This window comes from Monodon monoceros, unplaced genomic scaffold, assembly GCF_005190385.1.
Source record: "Monodon monoceros isolate NGI ecotype Baffin Bay Population unplaced genomic scaffold, NGI_Narwhal_1 Super_Scaffold_1, whole genome shotgun sequence".
Classification (NCBI taxonomy): Eukaryota; Metazoa; Chordata; class Mammalia; order Artiodactyla; family Monodontidae; genus Monodon; species Monodon monoceros.
This window is the reverse complement of record NW_021703765.1, coordinates 11395603-11410291: the sequence shown is the minus strand read 5'-3', so window position 1 is coordinate 11410291 and position 14689 is coordinate 11395603. Positions and strand designations below refer to the sequence as shown.

The following is a 14689-nucleotide window of genomic DNA, read 5'->3' as shown; positions in this document are numbered from 1 at the left end:
TAGAAGCCTGCAGAAACAATGGTAATAGTTAACCTTCTAAATACCTGCAGATAATTAAAAAATATCCATTTACTACTGGACTACATCCATAATTCCCTTTGTATATTTTTAAGTATAAGCCAGAAATATGATATGTAAGTGGGAATATAAACCCTGAATATTCCTAACTTTCCCATTTTAAATAGTATATATGGTGCTATATATAAAGCTATTTACCTTATGCCTAACAAATGTGAAATTAATATTTCTATTTTAATAAAAATCATTTGTATCTAGGCAAATCATTCTCTTGGTTCCTATAAAAACTAAAATCTCAGGACCAAATATTATTTACAAAGAACCCTAAGCTAAGATACCACCAATTAACCCTTGGATATTGTTCTAGAAGTGTCTTTTGCTGGCTTACTTTTGATTCACCTGAGAGACTTGGATTTGCAGTGTTAGATGCTTGAAGGAGACAGAAACGTAAATATTCATCTACAAAAGTAACAAGATAGTGACCAGAAATTTTCTAAAATGTTTCCAGTAAATTATGGATATGCGATGAAAAATAATACATAGACACCACTTCACAGCTTCAAAACCAGTAGACTAGAAATATGAGTCCCCAGATCCCACCTGCCCACCTACCCTTGGCCAGTAAAATTGTTTTATTTATACTTGAATTTACAAAACCATTCTGGGTTTCTGTGATTCTCTCCTTTATTTGACCTGTATGATTTAATACTTTTCCCAGTAGAAAGATATTTCCTTTGATTGGAATTTATTTCCTTTGATTGGAAACAAAATGAATTAATCATTTTGGATGACCTGCTATAAAATTCTGTATTTATTTCTGATTATTAGGAATAGAGAAAATATCATAGCTTCAAGTCTATATTTCTTTGAACTGGTAATTAATAATTAGCCAGTCCCTGAATTAGCTCAGAAATATTTTTCACTGTTATAATGTACTATATCATTTAGTATACTTAGACATATTTTAAGAGTACATCAATCTTTAAAATTATGCATATTATTTTACTGCACGTACAAAACTGGCCTTGTTTCTTAGATATTAGCTTTTGAGTTATCAGATTTGTGGGTTTAATTGTAACTCCAATTATTCATAATTATACAAATTCCTATTGAATTTATTAAGAGGTTTTACTGAATGTTTATAATTGAAGAAACAAAACTTCTTTGAAAATTAGCTTCTTTTAAGTTAGTGCTTTCAAAAACCGTTCATCAGCATATTATAAATGATACCAGGAAATAGAGACTGCAAATAAGAACAATAATTTGTTTTCCCTTGGATATTTTATGTTGTGATGAAATAGAATAAGCACTCCACCAAATTACATTATAGGAATCAAACAGGGTCTATTAGATGCTAGTCGACATTTTGCGAAATTATTTTGCTAATATTGTTAAATTTACTACCAATTGTTTTAAGAACTAAGAAAAAGCATAATAGCTGAGAAGGAAATGTTATAGGTTGATTTTTAGAAAAGAGGGTGTGTGGATATGGGGGGCCCTTCTAAACATTCATTCATTAGTGGCTATTAAGCGTCTGCAAAGCACCAGTGGTTCTATAAAGAGCTTATGCAGATAAGCATCCTTCCCACGAAAACCTTATAAAGTGTATGTTAGTTATTGTCATTTTTACATAAGAAATAATTTCAAATAAAGAGAAATTAAATTATTTGTACAGGATGGCATAAAGAGTAAATGTCAGGAACAGAGTTTGACACTGGACTTGTTTGCCATGTCAAACTGAGCTCAAAATCCTAAGTTATACTGTTCGGGCACATCAAATTTCATCCCAAGTTTTCCTCTCTTAATAGTGCTGAATAACATTTTACCAGATTCAATTTGACCTAGTAACTCTAGGAGGAGCCAGGTCAGACAATCATCAACTATTAGTAACATATATAGAGGGTATACATGTTATAAACATTGCATTTTAAAATTCATTTAATAAATATTTGCTGAATATCTGCTATGTACCATACATGTATGAAAGATAATAAATATTTTAAAGTATTTATAATTAGTATATGAATCATATTTTAATTACTTATAATTTTCAAAAAGTTAAAATGATGTAAAATATTTTAGAATCCTTTCTCTTTCCTTGTCTCTTAAAGCCACTCTCCACACTGGAGGAAACCAGTCATAAAAAGTTGGTGTACATTATTCCAACCTCTTTCTGTGGTTTGACTATCACACAAACAATATCTGCATTCACTTACATTTACACTGAATTTTATAGACACACACACACATATGAATATATAAATGAAATCATTAAATAAAATCATTTTATTTTCTTTGATTTTCTGAGAATTGCTTTTTTTTCCTACTTAAAATATGCCCTTCTGTATTTCCATGTCAGTACATAGAGTCTATCATTATTTTAAACTTACTATTTTTAATGGCTTCATTATAATCTTCTATGTGAGTATATCAGAAGGTTTCCAATTTTTCACTATTAGGTATGGTGCTGAAATGTACATGCTCATAACCTGATTTCTGGGGTTTGACCAATGTGACTGGCGGGACACACAAACGCCTCTGGAAGAAGGCTCTCAGAAAACACTACAAATTTCCCACAGATGAAATCTGAGTACTGCAAGTCCACATAAGAACCAAGCTAGTTCTAAAAACATCATTCACCAAAATGCAGCTAGCCGTGAGTACTGCTTTCTCTCTTTTTTTTTAATTTACCCAGTAAACTTGACCTGACCCATCATCTAAAGTAAGTTAGTTTCTGCATCATGGCTCCTCTGCATTTTATATGTGATTTTAATGTACTGATCACAATACTTGTTCTTCTTTTTTTAGACAACTCTTTTCTGTTCCTTCTCCTAAACTACTGCATAGGTTAAGGGCCAGCCCTTTGTCTTATTTATCTTAGTTTCCCAAACACTTAGAATGGTGCCTGTGCATAGTGGTTCTTACAAAAGGTTGTTGAATGAATGTATATTACATACAATACATCAATTTTTAAAATTATTTTTGTGAAAAGGAATGTAGTACAACTTTAATGTCATGCAAAGCCATAATAATTTGGTTCATCAACATTTGAGCTATCCTATCACACATTTAGAAATTTGGTAACAACCTGAATCAAATTTATTGCTTTCCTCTTCCCAGGAATAAATATATTGCTTATTCTCATGAAACAAATACATTGCTTATTCTTGGGTATTATGAATGGAAAGGAGATATTTTGTAGTTTTCCAACGCTAGTGCATTGATATTTAGATATCTCTGATCTACTGAACATCTGGCATACTGCATTCAAGCTTCAGCTCCACTCTTTCTAAGCTGCCACCTTAGCCTCCCTGAGCCTCAGTTTTCTTCTCTTGAAAATGAATATAACTGTGCTTACCTAGTATGAATAATCTGTGTTTTATATGAAATATAACTGAGTTGTGTGTCATGTACCACAGTTTCTGACAAAGAATGCATTATTATTATTAATAATGTTATTAATTAAAAACTGTACAGCATTATGGACAATAGCAATAGGTTAGTAAAATTAATAATAATAATACATATTAAGCATTTAGTACATACCAGGAGGTGTTCTAAGTTCTTTGCACATGTTAATTCATTCTCCCTTTATTATAACACTTTAAGGTGAGCACTATTATGCCCCTATTGTATAGATGAAAGAACTAGGTCTCAGAGAAGTAAGTAAGTTGACCAAGATTATACAGTAAGTACAAAAACCACACTTCAAATTCAGGAATCAGATGCTGGAGATGATACAGAAATAAGGATTGTCATCGCTATGTGAATATTTCCAACTATTGCCCTTCAAGTTTAAAGGTTATTCAGTTAGAAGGATTCTGTTACCTACTCTTTTTCAGGAAAAAATAAAAAAACACTAAAGAAAGAGAGCCCCTAAACTTTATCTTAACATATCTACAAAGTACATGCACAATGATTTCCATATTCTCCTTCTAGGAAGGGCTTGATTTTAATGTGCTGTGTGTGCTGTTGCCAGTTTGCAGCTGAAAATCCCTCCAGAGGCAGCCTCAGCTGCAGAGAGCATCCTCACCAAGGTTCCACCTTTACCAGGGCAACAAATCCAGGGATTGATCATTGTAGGATTGTTGTTCTAGCTCCAAAGCTCCCTATGCAATCAGCCAAGGATGTCATTAAGGCTACATTATAGCTCTCCTTCTCTTTCCACCCAATAATGTTCCTTTCCTTTCTTTTCCAAAGTTGGAGGATCCTATAAGCACTCCTAATAAACACCCTGCACACTGAACATTCAACATTGTCAGCCATGCCTTTTGAAACACTCTGTGCCCTTGTCTTTGAAGTCAATACATTCTCCTGATTTTCTTCACAGTCTCATCTTCCTCCACCTAACTCTCAAATGTTGCTCTGTATTAGGATTTATCCCAGACCCTCATCTACACATGATCTCCCTAGGCATGAATAAGTGAATCGCATTCATTTTTATGGTTTCAATAACCATGCACGTGCTGCTGCTAAGTCACAAAACTACATCTTCAAGCCAACATTTTCCTCCCATTATCAATATCCACAGATAGAACTCTCTACTGGCTTTACAACCAGGGATTAGCGAACGTTTCCTGTAAAGGGCCAGATAGTAAATATGTTAGGTTTTGTGAGTCATACAGTCACTGCCACAACTACTCAAGTCTGCCATGGTAGCATCAAAGCAGCCACAGACAAAAGGAAAATGAATGGTCATAAATGTATCTCAATAAAAAGTTATTTTAAAAAAAAACAGGGTGTAGGCTAGATTCTGTTTGCCAATGCCTGAGCTAAATTACTATTGTTCCCAAACCTTTTCTCTAACTTCCACTTTCTTCATATCTCAACTTAGATATTACCTCTCTCTGGCAATCTCCATCTCTGTTCCCCTTCTGTTATGTGCTCCCAATACTTTACTTCTCCTATTATATTTTATTTTAGTTATGTATTTAACTTTCTGTTGCTCCATTAGCTTATAAACTCCAGTACAGTAACAATCAAACCTATCTTGCTCATGTTCGTAACCCTAGGATTTGTAGTGTTTGGCCCAAGGTAGGCACTAATAAGTATATCTGGATGAATGAAAGCATATTAAAAAATATGGATTTGGGAATAAGCTAGATGTATTTAAGGGGAGCAGTTGATGCATGTGAGTAGCCATTTGATGTGAGATATGATCATATTTTCCAAGAACATATATAGAATCAGTAAATTATTTTGAAAACATTTGAGTTTCCCAAAACTCAAGGCTTCTAAGGTTTGAAACAACCTTAGGAATTATATACTCCAATGGTGAACTGGACTCAAATTTTATTTTTCTTCCACATGATTCAAATGAGTAATGCACTTACATCAGTACAGCATGTCTAATGAGTTTTCAGTGTAGGTTGGAAGGGGTTTGGTGAGTGTAAAGGAAACTGGTCCCAGGACCTGCCTACCTGCCCAATTTGGAGTCAATCTAATTATCCTTTCTCATACATACTTTCTCACAGCCAAATACCTCATTTCAATTAGTCTCACAGGCAATATTTTTTCCTGCCTCTGAATCTTTTCATCTGTTATCCCTTAAGCAGTCCTCCCTCTATTCTTCATTTGGCTTCTTCCTTCTCAGCCTTCAAGTTTCAGAGGGGCTTTCTCTGGTTAACTAATACATGCTGAACAACTCATCTCTGTAACCCCCTTTCACTGCAACAGATTCATTTCCTGTTTAGAGCTAATTTTAAGCTGTTATCTGTACATTAGTTATTTACTCATTGAAAGGTAATGTGAGTTATGCTGGGTTTAAATTCCAGTTCACCAGCTACAGGATATTGGCAATGCTACTGGAAATTCATGTGCCCCAGATCTTCTGTGAGGTGAAGATAATGATGGTATTTAACCACACAGGTTTATGTGAGAATTGGATAAATTAAAGTCTTTTGAAATTTTTCTGGAAAATAACTCAATACAGATTAGCTATGTAAAACAATAATAATGATTATTAATATTAATCACATTAATGGTTATTGAATTATTATTAATAAACAAACGAGCTATTATTAATTATTTATTATTTACATCCCTCACTAGACTATAGGATCTGTTAGACAAGGGCCATATACGATTTTGCTCAAAACTATATACCTACTGACTGGCCCTTCAGTGACTGTCGAATGAATAAGGCAATCCTAGTAGGTTTCTCTCCCCTGCCTTTGGTGAAAATCCTTGAGCTAGCCAGTGTCCAGGGCTAGACCAGAAAGCAGAGGCCTACAGAGGAATATGTCTTGCTCAGGTCAGCAGGTATGGAGTAGGGAATTGAACTTGAGACATTTATCCTCTCCAGGCCTGCCCTGTGCTAGTTTTTATTTTACCAATTGCTAAATATTTAGGAGGTCTTGGCTGCCACACAAGACTTCCCATTTCTTTACCATTTTCCATTGGGAAAGCAACTGTGTATGGAAAGTCTTCATTACACAGATTGGTTCCACTCCAAAGTCTGCTCCTATGTCTGGGTTTATAAGTGCAGCTTTCAGGACCTCCCCTTGCCCACCCCTCCAGATATCAAAATCCTCTGATGTGTAAGTCCCTCAAATAAAATGTACGGATTACAGTCAGCCCTCCATATTCGTGGGTTTCACATCCAGAGATTCAACAAACCATTGATCCACTTGGGTTGATTGTATAAGAGGATGTGGAACCGGCAGATACAGAGGGCCAACTGTACAAAGTGGCTTTGATAACACACTGCTAGTGGCCTCTATCAGAGGTCGGTTTCCACTAGTTTCTTCTGGTGTGCACATTTGTATATCTATAAAATTTCACAAATAGTACTTAAAAGTGAGGAAGGGGGCTTCCCTGGTGGCGCAGTGGTTGGGGGTCCGCCTGCCGATGCGGGGGATGCGGGTTCGTGCCCTGGTCTGGGAGGATCCCGCATGCCGCGGAGCAGCTGGGCCCGTGGGCCATGGCCGCTGGGCCTGCGCGTCCGGAGCCTGTGCTCTGCGGCGGGGGAGGCCACGGCAGTGAGAGGCCCGCGTACCGCAAAAAGAAAAAAAAAAAAAAAAGTGAGGAAGAAAACAATGATACCCAGTCATGGAAAGTGGGAACTGTGTAGTTCATATAAAACCAATAAAAACATTTCTAGTACTAGAGGATGAATAATCCCAACTACATAGTTTACATTTGAATGATAAATATAAATTTGAAATATTCTACTTATGATGAAATAGGTACTTAATTCCTAAGAAAATTATTTTGAAAATATTACAAAGATACCAGAGGAAAAGCAGCTTATCTGTTTTGGAAAACAAGGCTGTTACATTTACTTTAAAGTATCCTGGTAAACAAACATTCAACCTTACAACTTACAATGTATTTCTACGGTAACAATATTTCCCATTAAGCACAACACAATAAATCTTTTTAAGGCTTTTTTGGATGTATTTACCTCTGAGCTGTATTTAGCCTTGAACAAGGCATGCTGATGAAAAAAAAATGTTTTTAGAAACCAATGTTGAAAAACAAGAGCTTATGAAACCCCATTTTATCTACAAAGAGACAGCAATGAAAAGCGGAAAAAAAAAACCTTATTACAACCAATGAAAAACTGTAATTCCTTTGCTACTAAAAATTACCTTTATTGTATTAACACACTGTCAGAACACATAAACCTATTTCATATAGCAATCAATTCTAAAACAATTACAAAGCTTTCAACACAGCTCTGGAAAAGATCTTTGAGTTCTCCTGGATGAAAAATTCTCTGAAAATAACAGAACTACATTTCAAAGGGAGGAACCTAAGAATTGTTTTTCCTATGGAAAATTATTAAAAATAAATATTTGGGGTTTTTAAATAGCAAGGTACAAAACTGATACAGATAAAAATAGAATTCATCTTTAATATTTAATAACCAGAGGTAATTTCTGTGTGCATGTGGGCATATAATTATTTGTCTTTCTTTATGCATATGTGGTTTTTTCCACCCAAAAGGGAATGCTACTAACTCTAATAGGATAATATTTTTTAAAAGTTTGAGAATGTTTTCCTTCCCTGTCTTAGAGCTAGGAGCATATTATCCTCATAGAGAAACTGCTTTGCCAATATCGTGCCTGAAGAGTAGAGTGGCAATAGGGGAAAAACAGGTTAGTAAAACCCCTCATAATTTAGGTATGATTAACATCTAAAATAAAATGATGTTAATTAGAAAAGTGTGGGTGGGCATCATCTAATCAGTTAAGAGCTTTAAGAGCAAAACCTGAGATTTCCGGCTTCCCTGGTGGCGCAGTGGTTGAGTCTGCCTGCCGATGCAGGGGACATGGGTTCCCACATGCCGCGGAGCGGCTGGGCCCATGAGCCATGGCCGCTGAGCCTGCGCGTCCAGAGCCTGTGCTCCGCAACCGGAGAGGCCACAACAGTGAGAGGCCCGCCACAAAAAAAACCAAAAAAACCTGAGATTTCCTAGAAAAGAAGGAATTTGACCTTAGGGCTGCAGAATCAAATCCTGCCTTCCAACTTGCCCTACAAATTTCAGGTTGCCAATCCGAACAATTACATGAGCCAATTCCTTAAAATAAATCTAACTATCTATTATCTATCTGTCTATCAACCTACCTACCTACTATTGTTACTATTTCTCTGGAGAATCCTGACTGATACAACTTCTCACTGCATGATACCCGGAGGTACATAATATCAACATGACTTATGACTGGTGATGTTAACCTTGATCACTTGGTTTAGCTGGTGTCTTCCAGGCTCCTCTGGTGTAAAGTTTTTATTTTTCCCTCATGACACTCAACATTTTGCAAAGCAGTTGTTAATTCCAGTCCATACCCAAGAAGACTGGAACTAAGTTCTACCTCCTGGAGAGGAACTGTAAACACGTATTACTTGGAATTCTTCAGAAAGAAGTATTTGTTCCTTCTTCCCATTTATTTATTCAGTTAACCATTTATTTATATCAATATGAATGCATGTATACTTATTTTATATTTGGGGTTGTAATAAGATATTCTCATTTATTTATTGCTCAAATCTTTCCAGCTGTGGCTATTGGGAGTTGTTTTAATTGGTTCCTGTTTCTACCCCTCCCCTCCCCTTCCCTTCCTTTGCAACTTCCTTTCTGGCACTACAAGAGCTCCCTAATCTTCTTGTATTTTTCCAGCCTTAGGCTAGAATCAGTCATTTTCCTAAAGGACCTTGGCTACACTTAATGGATAATTGTGTCTGGAAACCAAGAGCTGAGTGCTGGGTGTGCTCATCGCTACTGAGGTGCCATTGTTTGTAGCCTCTCTCAGTGGACAGAACTAAGAAATACATGTGTGTACACAAAGCCATACACACGTACACATCTAAAGTGTACCCCATGCTAATCCAGCACCACAGGGCTCATTGTAGACCTCCTCTCTCAATTATTTTTAACTTTTTTATCTGACAGTAAGAAACCTGGCTACTATCATCTGTAATCTATTTACTTATTTGGTTTTCCCTAGAATACATGTAGTTTTAGAATTGCTAACCCATACTTGTGGGAAATCAATTTAATAATTAATGTACACTGTTTATATATGGTTCCCTTGCCAGTAGCCTTACAATATTCATTGAAAACAGTTTCCAAAGTTACTTAGGTTAGTTGCTTTTTTCCCCCTCGCCCCCTTCACTGAAGTCATATCATATAGTTGTAATATATTTATATTTACATGTCACCACCATCTGTATTCCATGCTAGGATCCCTTGACAAATTGGTTGATACTTTAAATTTGCATACAGTAAAGTCCACTCTCTATGGATTTTGACAAATGCATATAGTCATATACCCAGTAATCCAGTTTCATACAGGATGGTTCCATAACCCTAAAAATTCTCCTTTGTAATCAACCTATTATCAACCCATTCTTTCTCCACCAACCCCTCTGATGGTTTAGAAGAAGTTATTAATTTCAGTTTCTTCGATTAAGGGTGAGGACAACACTCTGTAATTCTGACCCTCTTCAAATTGATTCCAGAAGTCTGGCCAGTTGATTGCTGATAAAGGTTTTAAGGCAATTCAATAGGAAATTATATTATTTTCAACAAATTATGCTGGAACAACTGGATATCATATATTCTTTAAAAGTGACCATTATTTCACACCATTCTCAAATGTTAACTCAAAACGGATTATAGATCTAAATGTTTAATGAGAAACTGTAAAATTCTTAGAATAAAATCATTAAAAATTTGATGTAGGCAAAGTTTTCCCAGAACAGAAATAATATAAACCATAATATATATCTATGGATCTATATAGATAGAAAAGTATACATATCTGTAAATTTGACTTCATGAACATGAGATCCATTGCTTTCTTAAAGACATTACCATGAAAATGAAAAAGCAAGCCAGAGATTAGGAGAAAGTATTTATAAGACATGTATCAGATCAAGAATGTGCATACAGCATATATAAAGATGTCTTATAATTCAATAATAAGACCACAAATCATGGTATTAAACCATTGGCAATACCTCAGATACTTCACAAAATAAGATATGTAATAAACACATGAAAAAATGCACAGTATTATTACTTATGAGACAAATTACGGATTAAAATCTCAATGAGATAGCACCACAAACAGATTAGAGTTGCTAAAATTAATTTTAAAAACTCCTACCATGCTTTTTGTTGTCAAGGATGTGGACTACCTTGAACTCTCATATACCGCTGGTGGAAATATAAGCGGTACAGCCACATTGGAAAATACTTGGTAGCTACTGCACTTATAAAGTTAGACATACACATACTATCACTCTATGGTACTAACCCAAAATAAGTGGAATTTATGTGTACAAAGATGTGTACATCAAAGTTCCTAACACCTTTATTTCCAGTAGTCCAAAACTGGAAACAGGATGTCTATCATCAGATGAATAAATGAACTGTGGTATATTTATACCAAAAAAAAAATGGGTGCCACAAACTATTGACAAATATGAATGCATCTCAAAATTGTTATTCTAATTGAAAGAAGTCAGAAAAAATATATATATATATGAGTAGAAAGAAGCTTTTGAGGGTGATAGAAATGTTTGCTATCTTGATTGTGGTGATTTTATATAGTATACACATACATACCAACACAACTGTACAATTTTCTATAGTTCTAATATAGTTTATTAAAACTTACCAAGTGGAATGCGTACTGAAGGATGTAGCTGGACCCTCCTCCAAATCCCAGCATTCTCTTCGGGCCTGCACCAAGATGGCGGCGCCCACGTTGCAGTCCTTTATCTCAGGCAGGTAGTTCGGTGCCCCAGGCCCTTCAGGAGTCTTTCCCCTGCGGCTGCGTGAGGCCCACTCTGGTGCTCAGGGGTGGCTGGCGGTGTAGGAGACTCGGGGTCTGTTTTAGAAGTTCCTCCCCTAGAGGAGGGCAAAGCTGGAGCTCCCTGCGCTCTTCCACCGTGGAAGGCGGGCCACCCGAGCAGCCGGAAGCTAGGCGCGCGCCAGGCGCCGGCTGCCGAGCGCGTGGGAAGCAACGAGCGCCCCGTGTCGAAGGCTCCAAGCCCGTCTGCTCCTCACCAGCAGCTCTTCGCTGACGGGCGGACCTGCAGCAGCTTCCCAGAGCGGCTCAGCTCAGCCCTGGGGCGGCCCCGAGCAACTGGGTGTGGGGGCGGGGTGCGGAGGCTGAAGCTTGCGCAGGAGCGTCCGGGTCCGGATGCGGGGCAAGAACCGCGAGACCAGGAGCTTGGACGAGGTTTTACACCAGGTGCTGTAGGCCTAAGACCTCTGCTGCCTGTTCGAGCCCAGCTGGGTGCATCTGGTCAGCTGGGCAATATCATGTCCTGGTACGACTTCATCAACAAGTTGACTGGAGAAGACGGGTCTGGAATCACTGTTCCCCTAATTACAAGTACACCCGGATCCAAACTGGGAAGTCTGCTGGCAGTGCTCTTTGGCTTAACAGTTAAGACACCTCCTTTTGAATTGTATCAGTTCTTGGTCAGGAAGCAAGATGATTGCGTAGAAAGGTAGAAGCTCCTCACTTTTCTGCCCCTTGCACAGATTGACCACATAGTGCAGCTTCGGGTCAAAGAGCCAGGAAATTGGCGTCCTCAGAAACGACTTGCTGCGGAAGTAGCAAAGCTTGTTCATGGACAAGAGGGGCTGGGTTCTGCTAAAAAATGTACACAAGCCCTTTGTTGTAGTAGCACAAATGCACTGGAGGTCACGTCTGATCAAGAGTTGTTTAAAGAAACTTCATTTTCCGGATTAGTTCTTAACCTTGGGACAAGTGTCCTGGATACATGCTGCAAAGCAAATGCCATTCCAGGTGGTCCCCGAGGGTATTGGATTGCAGAAGGTGGAGTCGGTATTAATCACAGACAAGTAACAAATCCTGAGAGTGTTTTAGTTGTTGGACCACATGTTCTTAAGAATGGACTTTCATTCTTAATGATGGAAAAGGGATCTTTACACCATAAATGGCTTCAGCTCTGATGAAAAATCCTGTGGTTCAAACAGCCATCATTCATTCTCGAGATGTAAGAAAGAACTTATGCCTCTGCTTATGCAAATCAAGACAACAGAGACTGGAGTATACTCTCGGCTTCACACTGTAAGTAATTTCATTATTTATGTAGGTTGGTTAATAAGTTGTTTATGTGATGATGGAGTATTTTATTTCCTGATCTGTAAACATCGACTACCATAGAAAACCATAATTTCCTGGGTTAATCTTTTTTCTTTTAAGTTATACTTCATGAAAATATTAAATGCTGTGTTTCCTCTCCTACCCTTCTTGCTCTATTTTTTGGAGTTGAGGAGAAGCAATGAAAAAGAGGTAGTTTAAGGGATTGTGGATACTTTTTATCAGGTTTGTATCTCACTGGTCTTAGGAGTGTTTTATTGTTGTTCTAAAATCAGCAGTGCCTCTAGTGTCCACATTAGGAATGCAAAATCTAGTATTTGGAAACATAAATTTCTGATTTTTTCATTATTTAGGAAGTAAGTATAGTTCTTAAAAAGAAGAAAAGTATCGGATGAAACCATAGTTGTCGTTAGAAATTACAGTAGAAATCGTTTCTTTTCAGAGAAAAGAACAAATATCAGTACTTGACTTTTCAGAAGTTTGTAATTCAGTTTTACAGTCCCTAACCTGTTTCAGTATAGTTAAATTTATTCATCGCCTTAAAAAATGGAAAGTATCCAGTGGAAATTACTGAACTACAAAATCCATCTGATGAAATTAACAGCAACTTGGACACAAGTTAAAGATTCCAAGAATTTGAAGGCAAAATGATATGTTATTCAAACGGAATAATATAAAGAAAAAAAACAGACAAAAAGACAGTAGTCTCAGTTTCGGGGCAGTATCAAGCTAGTTAATGTATATGTAATTGGAGTTTCAAAAGGAGAGGGAAAAACAAACAATTCAGGGATCAGAGGAAAACAAACAAAATTTACTTGTTTCAGTTGTTAAGTATTACAAAGAGAGAACTTTAGTATCAAAGTTAGTAAGTCTAAGTAGTAAGTGTAATAAGTATTAGAGCTAATGTATTGCCTGCGTAGAGTGCTTTACCACCACACCTAATTCATCTTCATATGCATCTCCAGTGTAACTACCCCCAATGGTTTTCTGACCTGCACTCCTCTCATAGACATTAATGCCTAGTCATTCCTTTGCATTGCTTAATTTTACAGTATTATACTTGTATCATTGCACACTTAACAATTTAGTGAAAGTTTTATTTACATGTTTGTCTCTGCCACTATAAAACTAACTGGGACAATGTCTTATTTAAGTTTATTTATCTAGTATCTAGTACTATGAGCACATGGTCACTCTTCAGTGATTATTCATCAAGTAAAAGAAAGAATATTAGAAGATTCAAAATGGTAAAACACAAAGAAGGAAAATACCTAGAACTTATTATTATAAACCCTAAATGGATATGAGAAATTACTCTGTAAAGGAAAAACAGGGCAAATTATTATGTACATTTTATACATTTTTCCTGTGTTTCCTTAAAATTGATTTAGGGTATCATGGAAAACAGTCCACATCTTGAGCTGGTAGAGAGCATGGCTTGAGAATCAGAACAAATGAGTTGCTTAGTGTTTGTGTCTAAACACGTCTTTCGTTGCAGTTTATCTTCCTTTTCTTGTCTGTTAAGAAGTTAAATTGGTTAGCATTGGTCTTTCATCTGTTCTAGTAACTTTAATCTATTTTGGGGTTAAACTGTTTTGTCTTCTTATTTTAAAATAATTTAAAAGCAATTGTCTCTAGCATGCAATGGGAGAGCCGCCTCACATGGGTGTCTGGCTGACCTGCGGAGGATGTAGTAGGTCTCCTCAGAGGCGTCTCCATCTAGGACAGGGACATCTCATGAATGTGAAGTGATCTTCTGAGAATTTCATTTTGAGGGAGAGGGACATGGTTTAAATGCCCTTTTTTGTTTTTTAGGGAATTTCCATATCACATGCTTATAAAAGTTCATTACAAAATGTGAGACTGGGATTTTTTGGGTAGCATCCCGTCTCTTGCTTCCTGTTTTAGGTAAGTCACTACCTCATACTTGGACCATAGATGAGTATCATGCGTGACCCATACAGTTAAAAAAAGAGGGGGCATAAAATGGCCTGTTGGTAGGGATGCTAAGTATCAGGTGGAGTGGACTACATGTCGTTTAATGTTCTTCCATTTCTAGGACTGTATGATGCTTAGGAATC

The 14689-nt window shown here is 36.8% G+C and overlaps 1 pseudogene; it reads left to right on the top strand.

The window, feature by feature from the left end:
• Nucleotides 1–11222: 11222 nt before the first annotated feature.
• On the top strand, nt 11223–12457 carry LOC114892554 (annotated as a pseudogene).
• Nucleotides 12458–14689: the final 2232 nt, after the last annotated feature.